A 17156-nucleotide genomic window follows, 5' to 3' on the forward strand; every position below is an offset into this window, starting at 1 on the left:
TGTCTTTATTTGTATTAGGTTTTTATGAATCACTCCTCTTGTGTTAGTTTTAGATATAAATAATTTAGGTACTCGGGGAGCAGACACTGTCTCTATAGGGTTATAGTAGTTTTTGGGGGGTGACGGCTGTAAGGAAGCTGCAGAGAGGTGTGTAAGACTGCGTCTCTGCGTCCTGGGCTCCACTCTGACATGTCAGGGTTTAGGTCTTCTTATAAACTCTGTCATATTTCTAGAGAGTTGAGACGAAACATCTAAAGTGGGATGGATGCCGTCTCTTCTAATCAGCCCAAGTTTAGTCTTTGTAGCCCACGTTGTTTACGGGATACCACTTAGATAGCAGTGGTGCTACGATGGTGTCCTCTGCTCTCTGGTGGGGGACGATCTTGTGTTTAACTTTGTTCTTTAAAAATTAGTTAATTTTCACCAGTGGCTGAACTTAACAGAACCAAACAGAACTGCATAGTGATGTGTTTATTTATCTATATTGGCAAGAAAAACTTTGTGAACGTTCTGGAATTTCATGGTTTTCTGCATGAATTAAATGTGCTCTGATCTTCATCTAGGTCATAACAATACAAAAACACAGCCTGCTTAAAATAATAGTACACAAACATTATGTGTGTTAATGTTTTTATTGAACATAACATGTAAACACTCACAGTGCAGGGTGGAAAAAGTATGTGAACCTTTGGACTTAATAACTGGTTGACCCTTCTTTGGCAGCAATAACCTCAACCAAACGTTTCCTGTAGTTGCAGATCAGACCCGCACAGCGATCTGGAGTAATTTTGGACCACTCCTCTTCACAAAACTGTTTCAGTGTAGCAATATTCTTGGGATGTCTGGTGTGAATGGCTCTCTTAAGGTCATGCCACAGCATTTCAATCGGGTTGAGGTCAGGACTCTGACTGGGCCACTCCAGAAGGTGTATTTGGTTCTGTTGAAGCCATTCTTTTGTTGAATTACTTGTATGCTTTGGGTCATTGGGCAACTGAGAAAAAGGAATGTTTTTTATTGTTGTTTTTGTTTTTCACACAACTAAAAAAAATGAGAAACTGACGTAAATTATCCTTTTCTGGCTCATATATAAAAAGTATTTATTTTATTGTTTTTTACATTTAGATGTGACTGAAACGTTTTTTTCTCTGAGAGAATTGAAAATTTGAATGTTTGTGTTAACCCACTTTGGGAAGAGTATTTTTATTCATTAAAATTATTACTGTTTCTACATTTATATTTATACATTGTTCTAGTCTGTTCTATATTAAGGAGCATCATGGCAGAACTACCCGCTTTAGACCATATGCTTCAATACAAAATGCAAAATAGCTTATCCAGACAATACTGGACTTGGTTTTGTTACTAGGACATTATGTTTTTAAGCTCATAAACACAGTGTAGTAATACATATTACTGATTGATTATTGTAAAAATTGCATCAACAACTTGTCAGCTGGCTCAACCAAAGAACATCTGCACCACATTAATAATCTATATAAACTAACAGATACACATATGGGAAAATGTAAACACTACACTATGAACTTTTGGGCTGTTTCCATAGTTTCTCTTCACCCTGTGTAACAGCCTGTGATGATACGATCATGATTTCAACATATTAACATGACAGAGACTTATTTTGCATTTTTGCAACAGTCTGGTGGCTGTCAAGTTGAAATCAGGATCATATCATAACAGACTGTCACACTGGGTGAAGAGAAACAATCTGTGTCACACATATGTCAATACCAGGTCTCCTGGCTGAAATCAGCACTTTACTGCATTTTTGTGCTGTTTCATCTTATACTGAGATTTTACCATCATCTGTTTCACCAGCTCACAAGCGGATGAAGCCTCTCTGTAAAAACACACATACTCAAGCACATCATTAACATTAGTGCCATCAGCTGCTCCCACAGACGTTCTATTAGATCTCTGACTGTGTGGACAGACAAGTAAAAACTTGATATACTGTGGAAGGATCCACTCTCTACAACACTATCTCTACCTAACTACAGTGGAGTTTCTGCAGAAACAGTCGGGTACACGATTTAACCTCAACTACCTCAGATGAAACAGATTATTCACTTGTACTGCAGTCTCTATCTGCACTTTCATATTTAAAAGGACAGTTTTCCATAATAATTACATTTTAAGTGCTTTTACTTTTAGGTAATCAATATTTCCCTTAATGTTTTGGTTTTAACAGGGCCCTGGTCGTGTAATATGTAGATCACACTGTGGACGTTAGGATTTTTCTCAGTGCTCCACACCATTAATGTAAAAACACTAACACTGGGACTTATGTTCAAAATAAAATCATCATCATCATCATTGGAAGTTTGGGGGTGGAGGTATATGAGGGGGCAACAAAACAAGAGTGTTAATCATTATTCTAGACTATTTTATTGAAGCCATCATTTATTATAATCTCAACAACTGCAGTTTTAGAGGCCTACGTGTTCATCAAACCTGAAACTAATAATGACGACCACATGAATGATTATTAAAATAATGTAGACATACTGAAATGACTGCCAATGTATAAGCAGTATTCTAATACATGAAAATTAAAATGATGCAACATGTTTACAGAGATCATTGAATGACTGTAAAATTATCACACTGTACATCACACTGTGGACATAAGGACACAGGCGATTCATGTTTCTGTTTCTGTGTCCTCATAGTTTTCCAGCATGGTTTGGGTGTGGAGGTGTGTTCCTCTGAGGCCAACGGTGCTGTGGAGCCACAACAAATTTAGTCCATCAACTATCCACCAGCGTCACTCAGATGACCAGGTCAAAGGTCAGTAACAAAGCCTAACACCCTCTGTAGATAAAGGACAGAGGTCAGTGCTGTACCTCTAACAGAACCAGGCTCAGGGGCAGAGGGCCATCTACCTCGACTGGTTGGGGTGAGTGGAAAGAGGAGAGAGAAAAGAAGAAGCAGCAAAAACACTGAGCAGGTTGGTAGAACCAGGTCAGTGTTGCCAGATCAGATCTTGGCAGAAAAACTAGCAACCTGTGGAAACAAGTCCAAAATAAGAAAAACTCAACACAGTCTCCATTACACACCTTGTAGCTGTTTATTTTACTCATAAAGAATTAAGAAAAGATTCACTGTAGTTTGGACAGAGCCTCATGTATTAATCTCTGCAGATGTTGTGTAACTTTATAATTATACATAATGTCAAATACAATGAGCTTTATGTTCTACTTTTGTTTGGTCAGTTTGATACAGAACATGATACTACAAATATCTTCTTCTTCTCTTTCGGCTTTTCCCATCAGGGGTCGCCACAGCGAATCATCCTTTTCCACCTAAATCTATCATGGGCATCTTCTACCCTAACACTAGCCAACCTCATGTCCTCTGTTATAACATCCATATATCTCCTCCTTGGTCGTCCTCTTGTCCTCCTGCCTGGCAGCTCCATCTCCAAAATCCTTCTACCAATATACTCACTATCCCTCCTCTGGACATGTCCAAACCATCTCAGTCTGGCCTCTCTGACTTTGTCGCTAACACAGGCAACGTGAGCCGTCCCTCTGATGTGCTCGTTCCTTATTCTGTCTAACCTGGTCACTCCTAAGGAGAACCTCAACATCTTCATCTCTGCTACCTCCAACTCAGCCTCTTGTCTCTTTCTCACTGCTACCGTCTCTAACCCATAGAGCAGAGCTGGTCTCACCACTGTCTTGTACACCTTTCCCTTGAGTCTTGCTGACACTCTTTTGTCACACAACACTCCTGACACTTTCCTCCACCCGCTCCAACCTGCCTGCACTCTCCTCTTCACCTCTTTTCCACACTCCCCATCACACTGAACTGTTGACCCCAAGTACTTAAACTCCTGCACCTTCTTCACCTCAGCCCCCTGTAACCTAACGCTTCTAACTTGATCCCTCTCGTTCAGACACATGTATTCTGTCTTACTACGACTGACCTTCATGCCTCTTCTTTCCAGAGCAAACCTCCACCTTTCCAGCTGTTCCTCCACCTGCTCTCTACTCTCACTGCAAATCACAATGTCATCCGCAAACATCATTGTCCAGGGTGATTCCTGTCTGACCTCATCTGTCGGCCTGTCCATCAACATAGCAAACAAGAAGGGACTCAAAGCTGATCCTTGGTGTAGTCCCACCTCCACCTTGAACTCCTCTGTCTGACCTACAGCACATCTGACCACCGTCATACTTCTCTCATACATGTCCTGAACTAGTCTGACGTACTTCTCTGCCACTCCCGACGACCTCATACAGTACCACAGCTCCTCCCTCGGCACCCTGTCATACGCCTTCTCTAAATCCACAAAGACACAATGCAGCTCCTTCTGACCATCTCTGTACTTTTCCATCAACATTCTCAAAGCAAAAACGGCATCAGTGGTGCTCTTACGGGGCATGAAACCATACTGCTGCTCACAAATCTCCACCTTCTTCCTAAGCCTGGCTTCCACTACTCTTTCCCACAGCTTCATTGTGTGGCTCATCAACTTTATTCCTCTGTAGTTGCTGCAGTTCTGCGTGTCACCCTTGTTCTTAAAGATCGGAACCAGAACACTTCTCCTCCATTCCTCAGGCATCTTCTCGCTCTCTAGAATCCTATTGAACAAACTGGTTAAAAACTCCACTGCTGTCTCTCCTAAGCACTTCCACACCTCCACAGGTACGTCATCAGGACCAACAGCCTTTCCACTCTTCATCCTTTTCAAAGCCTTCCTAACCTCATCCTTTCCAATCTCTGCTATTTCCTGCTCCACAACATCCACATCTTCCTCCCTTCTTTCCCTGTCATTTTCCTCGTTCATCAGCTCCTCAAAATACTCCTTCCATCTTTTCTGCACACTCTCCTGGGTTGTTAGCGCCTTTCCATCTCTGTCCTTTATCACCCTTACCTGTGGCACATCCTTCCCATCTCTATCTCTCTGTCTGGCTAGCCTGTACAAGTCCTTCTCTCCTTCCTTTGTGTCTAACCTGTCATACAGCTCATCGTAAGCTTTCTGTTTGGCCTTTGCCACCTCCCTCTTCACTCTACGCTGCGCTTCCTTGTACTCCTGTCTACTTTCCTCAGTCCTTTCTACATCCCACTTCCTTCTAGCTAACCTCTTCCTCTGGACACATTCCTGTACTTCCTCATTCCACCACCAAGTGTCTTTACCGTCTTTCCTCTTTCCAGATGACACACCTGGCACCTTCCTACCTGTTTCCCTGATAACTTCTGCTGTGGTTTCCCAGTCATCTGGAAGCTCATCCTGACCACCAAGAACCTGTCTCAACTTTTGTCTGAATTCCTCACAAGTTTCTTCATTCTTTAACTACCACCACTTGGTCTTCTTTTCTGTCTTCCCTCTCTTCTTCTTCCTGACCTCCAGAGTCATCTTACACACCACCATGCGGTGCTGTCTGGCTACACTCTCTCCTACCACCACTTTGCAGTCACTAACCTCTCTCAAAGGACCTCGTCTACATAGGATGTAGTCCACCTGCGTACTCCTACTTCCACTTCTGTATGTCACTCTATGTTCCTCTCTCTTCTGGAAGTAGGTGTTGACTCCAGCCATTTCCATCCTCTTAGCAAAGTCCACCACCATCTGTCCTTCCAGATTATTTTCCTTCACACCAAACCTGCCCATCACCTCCTCATCACCTCTGTTGCCCTCACCAACATGCCCATTGAAGTCTGCTCCAACAACAACTCTCTCTCCTCTGGGGATACTCTCTATGACCTCATCAAACTCACTCCAGAATCTCTCCTTCTCTTCTAACTCACAGCGAACCTGTGGCGCATACCCACTGACTACATTCACCATCACCCCTTCAATTTCTAGCTTTAGGCTCATCACTCTGTCTGAGACTCTTTTCACCTCTAGAACACTGTTTACAAACTCCCCCTTCTGGATCACTCCTACCCCGTTTCTCTTCCTATCAACACCATGGTAGAACAGTTTGTATCCTCCTCCGATACTACGTGCCTTGCTGCCCTTCCATCTTGTCTCCTGCACACACAGTACATCTACCTTCCTTCTCTCCATCATGTCTACCAGCTCTCTGCCTTTCCCTGTCATTGTGCCAACGTTAAGAGTCCCTATTCTTATCACAAGTAGGTGCGTGGACCCAAAAGCACAAGCTGAGGCAGGCTGGAGAGCAAGTGTCTTTTATTCAGCAGGTGGTAGATATATAAACAAAGAGATGAACGGAGTAAACTAAGGACGCTGCACTAACCGGCAGGAGTGTAAGAAAACAAAAATACAATAACTGAATAACTGCACTGGCAGGGGAAAAAGTCCAAAAACAGGATAGTAACTAAAAGCGGCTGCTCTAACGGGCAGGTAGACAGACATACATCGAGTCCGGAGTTAATGGTTCAGAAAATCGTTTTAGTTGAGCTGGTTTCAGGCAGACAGGTGTGGTCTTTCCAGAGAAGGTGACGAACTGACAGGGGAGCAGAGTTGTGGAGTGGGTTATATAGCAATGGGGCAGAGACAATGACACAGGTGAACCAGATGAGTGTTAACAAGGTGCCTGGAGGTAGAGAAGCAGGAACATGCAGGGTATCTGAAATGAGAAAGGGGACCATAAATGAGTACAGACAGGAATGGCAGAGAACAGAATATGCAGAAATGGTGACAATTCTCAGATCTATGTCCCTGCCTTTTCCCTTCTCTCTCTGACCACGAACTCTTCTGCCTCCCCTCTTTCTTCGACCAACAGTAGTCAAATTTCCACCGACACCCTGTAGGTTAACAGCATCGGTGGCGGTCGTTGTTAACCCGGGCCTCGACCGATCCGGTATGAAAGTCTTGTGGATGATTCGCATTGGTTATTTTGGCAATTTTTACGCCGGATGCCCTTCCTAACGCAACCCTCTCTATTTATCCGGGCTTGGGACCGGCACAGAAATCACTGGCTTGCAACCCCTGTGGCTAGATTGTTTACTACAAATATGAGGCAGTAAAATATATGTGTTGATTAAAGAAACCAGTTAAGAAACCAGGGGTGGCTGTGGCTCAGTAAGTAGAGCAGTTGACTGCCAATCACAGGATTGATTCCCGGCTGCCACGTCACATGCCAAAGTGTCCTTGGGCAAGATACTGAAGCCCTAGTTGAGTCACGTCAGCTGCATAGCAGCTCTGCCATTGGAGTGTGAATGTGCGTGTGAATGGGTGAATGAGACACAGTGTAAAGTGCTTTAAGTACCAGCTAGGTAGAAAAGCTCTATATAAGTGCAGAACATTTACCATAAAAAAAAAAAACACTGTGGTGGCAAAAATTTGACCACAGTGGAAGAGGACTGTACTTTTACCTATTCTGTTTACTGAGTCAAAGGTCTGGCTGTGCTTCAGACTCATTCTACAGTATTGAAGAGTGCAGTGAGGTGGGCGTTGCATCACGCAAATTAGCTTTAATAAAGTACATCCACATTTAATTTCATTCAGCATCTCCTTATACCTCATCGTAGTCATTTGGTGCACAAGCAACAACCATCACGCAACTCCCACACAGTGGCACAATTCAGTTCACACAAAGCACCTTGTCCAAGCACGCTTACAGGATTGTGGTCCATTAACAACACTGGCAGTCCTACCGTTTTTCGATTAAATTCCAGGGAAACGGCGCTCCCAAGATGTTGGGAGGTGATCAGAATGACTCACACTGAGAGGGTAAAACTTAATTTATCAACTAGTTACTTATCTACACAAAAGTAATAAAAATAATAAGATAAAATACAGAAAAGACATCACAAGATGAGAACAGCGTAAATCGGCTGCAGCAAGGTTATGCAGTTTCTTGAGAAACTAATGTAAAAGGATAACTCTCAGTTTCTTGAGAAACTAATGTAAAAGGATAACTCTCTGTACTGTTTTTCTAACAGTTCTTGTTAAAATATCCTCTGATTTGTTTCCCAGATGGAGAAGCCTGTAAAGAACATTTTGGAGGGAGAGGAGGAATCAGGTAAAGATCCATCAGCCTGTATTAAGTTTTCTGACTGTTGTAGGTTTTCAGAGGTCGTCAATAACAGCCTCTACAGAAAGTCAAAGGAAATCCAGCTAAAGACAGATCACAGCTCCTGTTGTGTCCATGTTTTATTCTTCTTTCAGCTGCTGCCTTTAGGACACTGTCTGTCTCCTGGTCTGTACCCTGGACCTTCACCTTCTCCTCCTGTCTGGCAGCTTCATCCTCAACTTTCTTCTGCTTATATTCTCCCCCTCCCTCCTCTGGACATGAACAAACTGTCAGGCAGTATTTTCTGACTCCATGAATCTGGAAAGATTCATTAACATTAAATCTTCTACAAAAAGAAGATGTTTATGGGGAGAAAAGTCTGAGATCATGTAGGAATCAGCAGATGAGGAGTGTCTCAGATGGGTCAGGAGTAAGGTAGATGAAGGATGAGCAGAGTGAAAGTTGGACTACAAAGAGGACCATGGAGAAACCAGGAAGAAGGTGTCAGGTGGGTGTGTCAGGTCAGAGATAAGAGTGATGTCTCTTTCCCAAGATGGCAGCCCCCATAAAGTTTCTGGAAGCAGGCAACAATCGTGGTTCGTGATGAGCTGTCATTTTTCCAGAGGTCCTATGTCTGTTCACAATCCAGTAATCCACAGTCCAAAAGGCAGTCCATAGTCATTCATAGAGGGTCATCTACAATCCAGTTTCACTGAGTAAACAGAGCCAGTCGAGAGTCCTACACAGATTATTCACAGCAATACAAAGAGGGGTAGGAAAAACCCACAGTATCCAAAAGGGGGTTGGGCAAGAACAAGATTCAAGTCATGCAGCTGGGTCGATGATGAAAGACCAGTCAAGGGAGATCACTGGATAGTTGCTGTTGCAGAAGTGATAGCAGATTATCTGGCAGGGCAGAGACTCACAGACCTGCTTATAAAGGGTCCAGAAGACAGGGGAGAAGAATCAAGGTGGTCAAGGAGTAGCAAGGGAGAGAACAGGAAAGGGAGCTTATAAGGAGAGAGGGAAACAGGTAGGCATGTATTACTTCCAGTCTGGAAGAAATAAATGCATGGACTAGTTTTTCAGCATCACTTTGAGACTGAATTCTCCTAACTTTACCAATAGTCCTCTCTCTCAGTACAATGCGCCACTTGTCAGGCATTCTCTCCCTTTCCAAATTCTTCCTAAATAATCTGGGTAACCAATCCACTGCTGTCTCTCCTGAACATTTCCATGTCTCCAGTGATCTGTCATCTGAACCAACTGGACCTTTCCACTCATCACTCTCTTCATAGCTTCCTGACTTCATTATTTTTTTACAATTTTCTTTTTCACTTCCTGATTCAGTGCCTCATCAGGAGCTGTGGAGTTACATTAAACTGACTGGAATTAGAAAGCAGCAACAAAGTTCAATGTTACAACAACGTTATGTCAACGTGGTTCAGACCAACTTCACAACCAACCACTGACTTTGTCTCTTTCATCTAGAACTGAACCAGTTTTAGTGAAGTCCGATGATGTGACAGTGGTTGGATCCTGGAAACATTTAGTTGATTTTTGATTTGTAGGAAACCAACGTGCGTCTGATTTTTTATCTCAATGATGTAATAAGAGCTGGTGAAGTCCGATGATGTAACAGTGGTTCTCTGTCAAAGACAGTAAATAAAGGTTTCACTGAGTCCACTGGACTCAAACTAAACCAGTGCTTCTCAAATAGTGGGGCACGCCCCCTGAACCCTCAAGAGACACCAAGGAAAAATATTTAACATTGACGAAAAGAAAGAGAGAGAGAGAGAAAGAGAGAGAGAGAGAGAGAAACGAAAGTTAAGACGAGGAAATAAGACCAAGGTTATGTAGCGGTTGGCTACGGTGAAAGATCGGCTGATCAACTATGTTGTGTGTGTGGGGGGGGGGGTGGGGTTTCTGTCAGCTGTGACATGTAAAGCTTTCATTATTAAATGTTTAAAATGTTTGATTAAAAAACAAATACATATTCAAATGATGATGATTATCAAAAAACATGCAGAATGACATTGCTATGTTGTTATTGTTGTGGAACTCCCTCCATCTTGTGGTCCCCTCACCTAACCTCAAAAGATCCCAGGCAAAACCTTTCAGTCCTGTGGTTCTATGATGGTGGAACAAACTACCCACCTCTACATGTTCAGCTGCCTCAACAATTCTCACAAACCTGTTGAAGACACAACTCTTCTTCTTGCAATAAAATATTTTTCTACACTTAAAACCTTTCATCTTTCACTTATTCCCCATAATACTGAAACAGTCAATTCTTTGTGAATACAAAGAGAAAATAAAAAGTGTGATGCATTGGAACGTATTTAGGTAAAGTTATACAGAATAAATTCCACAAGAATTACTGAATCATAATTACTGGAGACCACCTTTGACTTTTAATCTGCAATGTTTTAAAATACTTGATGGAAGAGATCAACTCAGATGACATGGTTGTAAATGTAACTGCTGGATTTACAGTTCGCAGAAGTTATTGTTAACATCGTTGTTGCAGTGGTCACTAGCAATAGTTGTTTATTATCAGCACCTCTACTAAACTGAAATGAGGAAAGGACACAATTATTTTTGAGAAGACAGAGAGACAGAACCTGTAATTATACTGTAGACTCTGCATACTTTAGAGTCATATTTTAATCCAGATAATCATAGTTGTTGGAACTTTAATAATGTCACCACTCCATATAGTTTTCATTTACATATTTCAACAGGATAAACTCTGACTTAACCCTGAATTTAAGCTGAAGTATTTGTAGTTACACAACAACAGTAATTTAACAGATGTCACAAAGTGCAGACAGAGCAGCTGTTTTTAGACTTCAGCTCTACACAGAAAGGTGTTTAGTCATTTGGGTGAGGTCTGTGTCTACACATCTCCACCAACTAAAACTGGACTTTAACTCTCTCACTAATGTTTATGGATCAATCTGGAGAAGGAACGTGGATAAAAGTAACTTCATGTTTAGTCCTGGTGCAAACAGGTCTGTAGGTTTGTATGTTTCCTTACACAGATGTCCAGGTAAAATGACAGAGACACTAGGTAACAGCAGTTCTTCATACTGAGGGTACACCATGTACTACAGTACATGTACAGTGAATAGTTCTAAATATGGAACTAAACTGTGGTACACAGTTCGAGAAGTGAGAACAGAAATCCAGGTGAAATCCAGTCCTGGTCCTGGTCAGCAGTGAAAACAATTCTGTGAACCCTGTAGTATTTTCTCTGTTTCTACATAAATCTGAATTAAAACATCAGATTTTCACTCGACTCCTAAACTAGATGAAGAGAACCCAGTTAATCTAAAGATAAATTATCTAATCTGAGATGTTTGTGTGGATTCCATTTTATTTAAAGGACTTTAGAGTCACGTGTTGGAGATGAAGGAAAAGACAATGCTGAGTTTAACTGGTGTAACAGCTCACACTGAAGTGAAACTTTAACAACCAGGACCGATGAAGACTACCGACGAAGATAAAGACAGGAAGCAGGAGCTCTTCTTCATCTGATGTGTGAATGTTGTTTGGTTTCCTTTGATAAAAAAACACTTTTCAGAAACCACTGTCAGAACCTCCCAAACTGTGGGAGACAGGTCTCTTTTTTTACACTCTTCTCTTATCACTTCCTGTTCTGTTCCCAGTTAACACAGAACCAACTGTGACGCCTTGAGGCAACATTTAAACCTGCACAGCAACAAAGACAACAGAACTTTTAATAGTAATAACCAGGTGAAGTTTTATTAGGTGTGAATATAAAGACCAGAACTGAATGGACTATAGCCACTGGGTTTGATATTTATGGTATTTATGTAGATATATTTAGGATCGATTTAGACTTGATGTCGTCCCTCATTATTGTTCTATTTTTCCCAATTTTAATGTTTTCTTTCTAATTTTCTTACACATGTAATTCAGTCAAATAGTACTTTATATTACAATGACACAAAACCTGTGATTAACATGGTGGGATGTAGGACTGAGACAGTGACGAGTTGAAAATGTTGGTGAAGACCCCAGCCAGCTGGTTTGCACACTCCCTGAGGACCTTCCCAGTCACACCGTCCGGTCCCGCAGCTTTCCTGGGGTTCACTGCCCTCAGCATACACCGCACTTCATGCTCCTGCACTGTGAGACTGAAGCTGCTGCAGTCTGAAGTATGGGCTTCAGCTGTCCCAGGTCTATCCACCTTGAAGCGCGCAAAGAAGTGGTTTAACTCTAACAATATGATCTATGTTAGAGATGTTCACTGATTATTAGTTCATGGCAGCTGATGAATGTTTCTGTTCAACACTGTTTTATTAGACTAAACTTTATTGTCTAGTCGTATTTCTATGTCGAGATTCGCCCTAAAACTGCAGCTTTCTTTGATGAATTTCTCTAAAGACGTGTGAAGGTCAAATCTTTGGCCTGTTAATAAAAGACGTGTGATGGTAACAAAGGTTTTATTGAGGTTTGTTGAATGTTGTCATGATCATCAATGTGTCAGATTTTGTTAAATAAAGTTTCTGCTTCTAACAAAACGCTTGACTCTAACTTTGCTGTTTCACAAACTCAAACAAACTGCTGGAGTGTGACTGATTAACTCCAAACATGTTTTGTTTTAGTTCACAGTTAAACTCTTTCCTCATTCATTTCTTCTTCTCTGGTACCCACTGTAAAATGTTCTCTCCCCTTTTGTACAGCTCTTCTGAAGAAGAGGTGCTGGAGCAGTTGCTGTTATTTTATAAACTGGGAATAAACAGAGATTAACTCAGAACGTGAACCCAGCGCAGCGTAAACAGACCAGTTACACACAGATTAGTTGTTTTTATTCTATTTTTTGTTCTTGTTATAATTTGTAATTTGACTGTAATTTACATTATGATTATTATTTATTGAAAACCCAACAAAAGCCTTAAAAAGGAAAAAAAGCTTTAGCTGTGGAGGTCATCAGCAGCCGACTTCCTGTGAACCTGAAAGTAAACAGTAAACTTTGTGTCCTGTGACAGCTGCTTAGTTTTGGTTCTTATTTTAAACATCAGGACGATTATGATCAGTTCCAGATGATCCAGTTCTCCGGTCTGTTCTCCACAGACTGCTAAACCTCAGGGCATGATGGGAAACACCTGGCTCTCACCTAAGCTGAGATCTGATTGGTTCAGGTGTTGGATCAACAACAGGACGTTTTATAGAAACTTTCCTCTTTGATTTACTTATTTTTAATATTAAATTAAATACTTTGAGTTCATTAGTTCGAGTTTTCACTGTGAAGATCGATTATTTAACAGAATCAATGTGATTTATCAGAAAATATGATTTTAGCATCAAACTTGACGATTCAGTGACAGTTTTCTTTCAGATGACTAAAATCCCATCTGCACAGATGTTTCAGCCTCTGACTGATCAATAATTAAACAGAGATCTGCTGTTTCTATTGACTGGTTCCTGTTGGACTGGGACAAAGTCCCTTAGATCATGACACCTGCAGGCTTGTGTCGCCCTCTGCTGGTGACTCAGCACCATGTCAGGAAAGAACCACATGTTACCAGAGGAGCAGCTGGTTCTGGACATGTGCTCTTATTGTTAATTACAGACTGTTGTTCCTAAATGACTGTGTGCTGATGTAGTTTCATTGTGTTCCTGTATCGATGCCTCTACTTGTGACAGTATGTGAACACCTGTGGGAAATATTTCCTGTTAGGTTGATTCTGCTAAATGTGGACCTACCAGTCTTAGAAGCTCATTGGTTCCTTTTCCAGAACCACACAAACCTCGACATGAATATCAGGAATATTCCCACTCCATCATCTTCACCTGTTCAATCTAGTAACAAACCTGAAGGCTTCCCTGTCCTTCACTGACATTTAGAGTTTCATTAGAAAACGGACATGATGACTGTGTTTCATTAGGATTTGAACCATATTGTGAAATATTGGAGTCATATGACGCTGAAACCACAAACTCATCATCTCCTGAAGCTTTTTACCAACAAACCAAAGTTCTTGGAAACGGAGCATCAAATAGATTTGATTGATTCTGTATCTGACCTCACAGGATGTGAGGATTTGTTGCTGTCAGCACAAACAGCAGCTTGATGTCTTCACTGCAGCTTCTTGTTTCCGGAACAGTTCAACTCGATCGAGCCTCGTGGTTCGAGACAATTATCCAAGCAAGGTCTAAATCAAGAACACGTAAACATCAATATTAAATGGTCAAAGTCTGAGGGGAAGAGTATTGTCTGGAGGGTGATAAATAGAAAGTGGCAGCATTACTGGGACCAGGAGAAGAAGGAAGACATTTATATAGAATGCAGAGGAAAGTGGGAGAGGACAGAGGATGAGGTACAAACAGACAGGAAGTGGTTTTTACCAGACTACGAATAGGACACAGTAATTTAAGTAGTACGTTACATTTAATCGGGAAACATGACACTGGGATGTGCAGAACCTGTGGAAATATATTATTTTAAGATGTAGGAGGTACAACAGTGAGACAGAGATCATGATGGAGGACTTCAGGAGGAGAGGACTGCAGGCAAATGATTTAAGTAATATTCTCAATAGCAGAAGCTTGGATTGACGAAGTGTCACTATAGTCTCTGATAAAGGCAACGCAATAAGTTTCCAGAAGATGGCAGCAATGGAACAATGTTGGATGGAGGCTGCATTAAAACCCCAAAGAGGAAGAAGAAGAAGTTGTTGGAGTCGGAAAGTTTGGATTCGTTTCCACCAGTAAAACTAGAAACTCTGAATCTTCTCTGCTCATCACTAGAGGTGAGTATCTGCAAACTCCAGCACAAACAGCAGCTTCAATGCTGCTAGAAAAGTTAGAAAGTGTCCGTCTGGTTTTCAGACGAACTTCATCTCAACAGACCTTTAGTTTCACTTCCTGGAACATTTCAGTCAAATGTGTCGTTTCAAACCGTCTTTAATGGACATAGAGTTAGTGGATGGTCTCTAGTTGAACACAGAGTCGTTGTTACTGTGGAGCTCCACTTACTGAGGACTGAAGGCAGCTTTTCCTGCCTCCATCAGCCTGTGGAGGAGGCGGAGATGAGCCGACATGATGTGACCTCGGACCAGTTTCTCTAAACACTTCATTATGACAGGTGTCAGAGCTACTGGTCGGTAGTCGTTAAGGCTGCTGATGGAGGTCTTTTTAGGTAACGGGACAATTGTGACTGACTTCAGGCATGGTGGGATGTAGGACTGAGACAGTGACGAGTTGAAAATGTTGGTGAAGACCCCAGCCAGCTGGTTTGCACACTCCCTGAGGACCTTCCCAGTCACACCGTCCGGTTCCGCAGCTTTCCTGGGGTTCACTGCCCTCAGCATGCACCGCACTTCATGCTCCTGCACTGTGAGACTGAAGCTGCTGCAGTCTGAAGTATGGGCTTCAGCTGTCCCAGGTCTATCCACCTCGAAGCGCGCAAAGAAGTGGTTTAACTCTAACAATATGATCTATGTTAGAGATGTTCACTGATTATTAGTTCATGGCTGCTTATGAATGTTTCTGTTCAACACTGTTTTATTAGACTAAACTTTATTGTCTAGTCGTATTTCTATGTTGAGATTCGCCCTAAAACTGCAGCTTTCTGTGATGAATTTCTCTAAAGACGTGTGAAGGTCAAATCTTTGGCCTGTTAATAAAAGACGTGTGATGGTAACAAAGGTTTTGAGGTTTGTTGAATGTTGTCATGATCATCAATGTGTCAGATTTTGTCAAATCAAGTTTCTGCTTCTAACAAAACGCTTGACTCTAATTTTGCTGTTTCTCACACTCAAACAAACTGCTGGAATGTGACTTCATGAGAAGCAACATGATCTGAACAAGCTGCAGATCTGCTCATTAAAAAAGAAAGAGAACAGGTGCACCTGACCGTGGTTAGTGGAGAGAAACCAGGAGGGAGAGCAGAGCAGCTGCATCTGGTTGTGGGTGAATAAGTGAACAGGAGCAGAGCAACAGAGCTGTGAACTGTGGATCTATAGGCTCAGTCCAGATGATCCAGATCTCTTCATCTTCATTTTGTCTGAGTTGATCCCAACTTGAGACCAAAGGCAGCCAAAGATTTTGGAGCCAGGAGCTGCAGCTGCTCTCTGACAGTAAGACCTCAGGACATGATGGAAAACATCTGGCTCTCACCTGATCTAAGATCTGATTGGTTCAGGTGTTGAATCAACAACAGGACGTTTTATAAAAACGTTTCCTTTATTGATTCACTTTAAACTATTTTGAGTTTTCACTGTGAAGATCGATTGTTTTACAGAATGAATGTTGAGAAAAGATGATTTTAGGCTCAAACTAGTCGATTCAGTGACACATTTCTTTCAGATTCCTAAAATAAAACCTGCAGAAATGATTCAGTCCTTAAAGTCTAAACATCTGACAGATCTACATTCAAACTGTACGCCTTGGGTTTCATTAGAAAACTGACATGATGACTGTGTGTTGTTATAATTTTCCCCATTTAATGTGAAATATTTGAGTCACATGAAGGTTAAACCAGAAACTCACCATCTCCTGTGAAGCTTTTTAACAACAAACTAAAGTAAAACTGGAAACTGAGAACAAAATAACATTTTATTTATTCTGTATCTGACCTTACAGGTTGTGAGTTTTTGTTGTCTTCAACACAAACAGCAGCTTGATGCTGCTGGAAGAGTTAGAAAATGTCCGTCTTCACTGCAGCTTCTTGTCTCCGCCTCCTGCTGCTGCCGGCGCCCGCTGTCATGTGTTTTCATAAATAGTTCATGTGAAATGAGCCTGATGTAAACATAACAGAGAGAGGAAATAAACTGAGGCAGAACCAGGCAGGAATCATGTTCAATGTTTATAATCTACATGTGTGATATGTTCATCATTAACAAACGTATAGATATGAACTAATGACTTATAAACAACTGATGGTTATTATAATGTGTGACTGTGTGATGATCATCAGTCTTTAGTTAGTAAAATGTTTCCAGGATTATAAATGAACGTAGCAGTGAGACTGACTGATGTCATCACCTCAGTGTCTGTATCTTCAGACACAAAGGAGAAAAACTCTTTATTCTTTGTTGTATTTGAATATTTGGAAACGATTTCTACTGTTTCTACAGCTTCTTATTCCACAGAGCAGTCATCCTGTTTCCAATTTAATCAGTGAAATCTGCTCTGTATCTTTTTCCCAGGAAGTTCCTGAAACAGGAAATAGGA

Source organism: Anabas testudineus, chromosome 18 (genome assembly GCF_900324465.2).
Source record: "Anabas testudineus chromosome 18, fAnaTes1.2, whole genome shotgun sequence".
Lineage (NCBI taxonomy): Eukaryota > Metazoa > Chordata > Actinopteri > Anabantiformes > Anabantidae > Anabas > Anabas testudineus.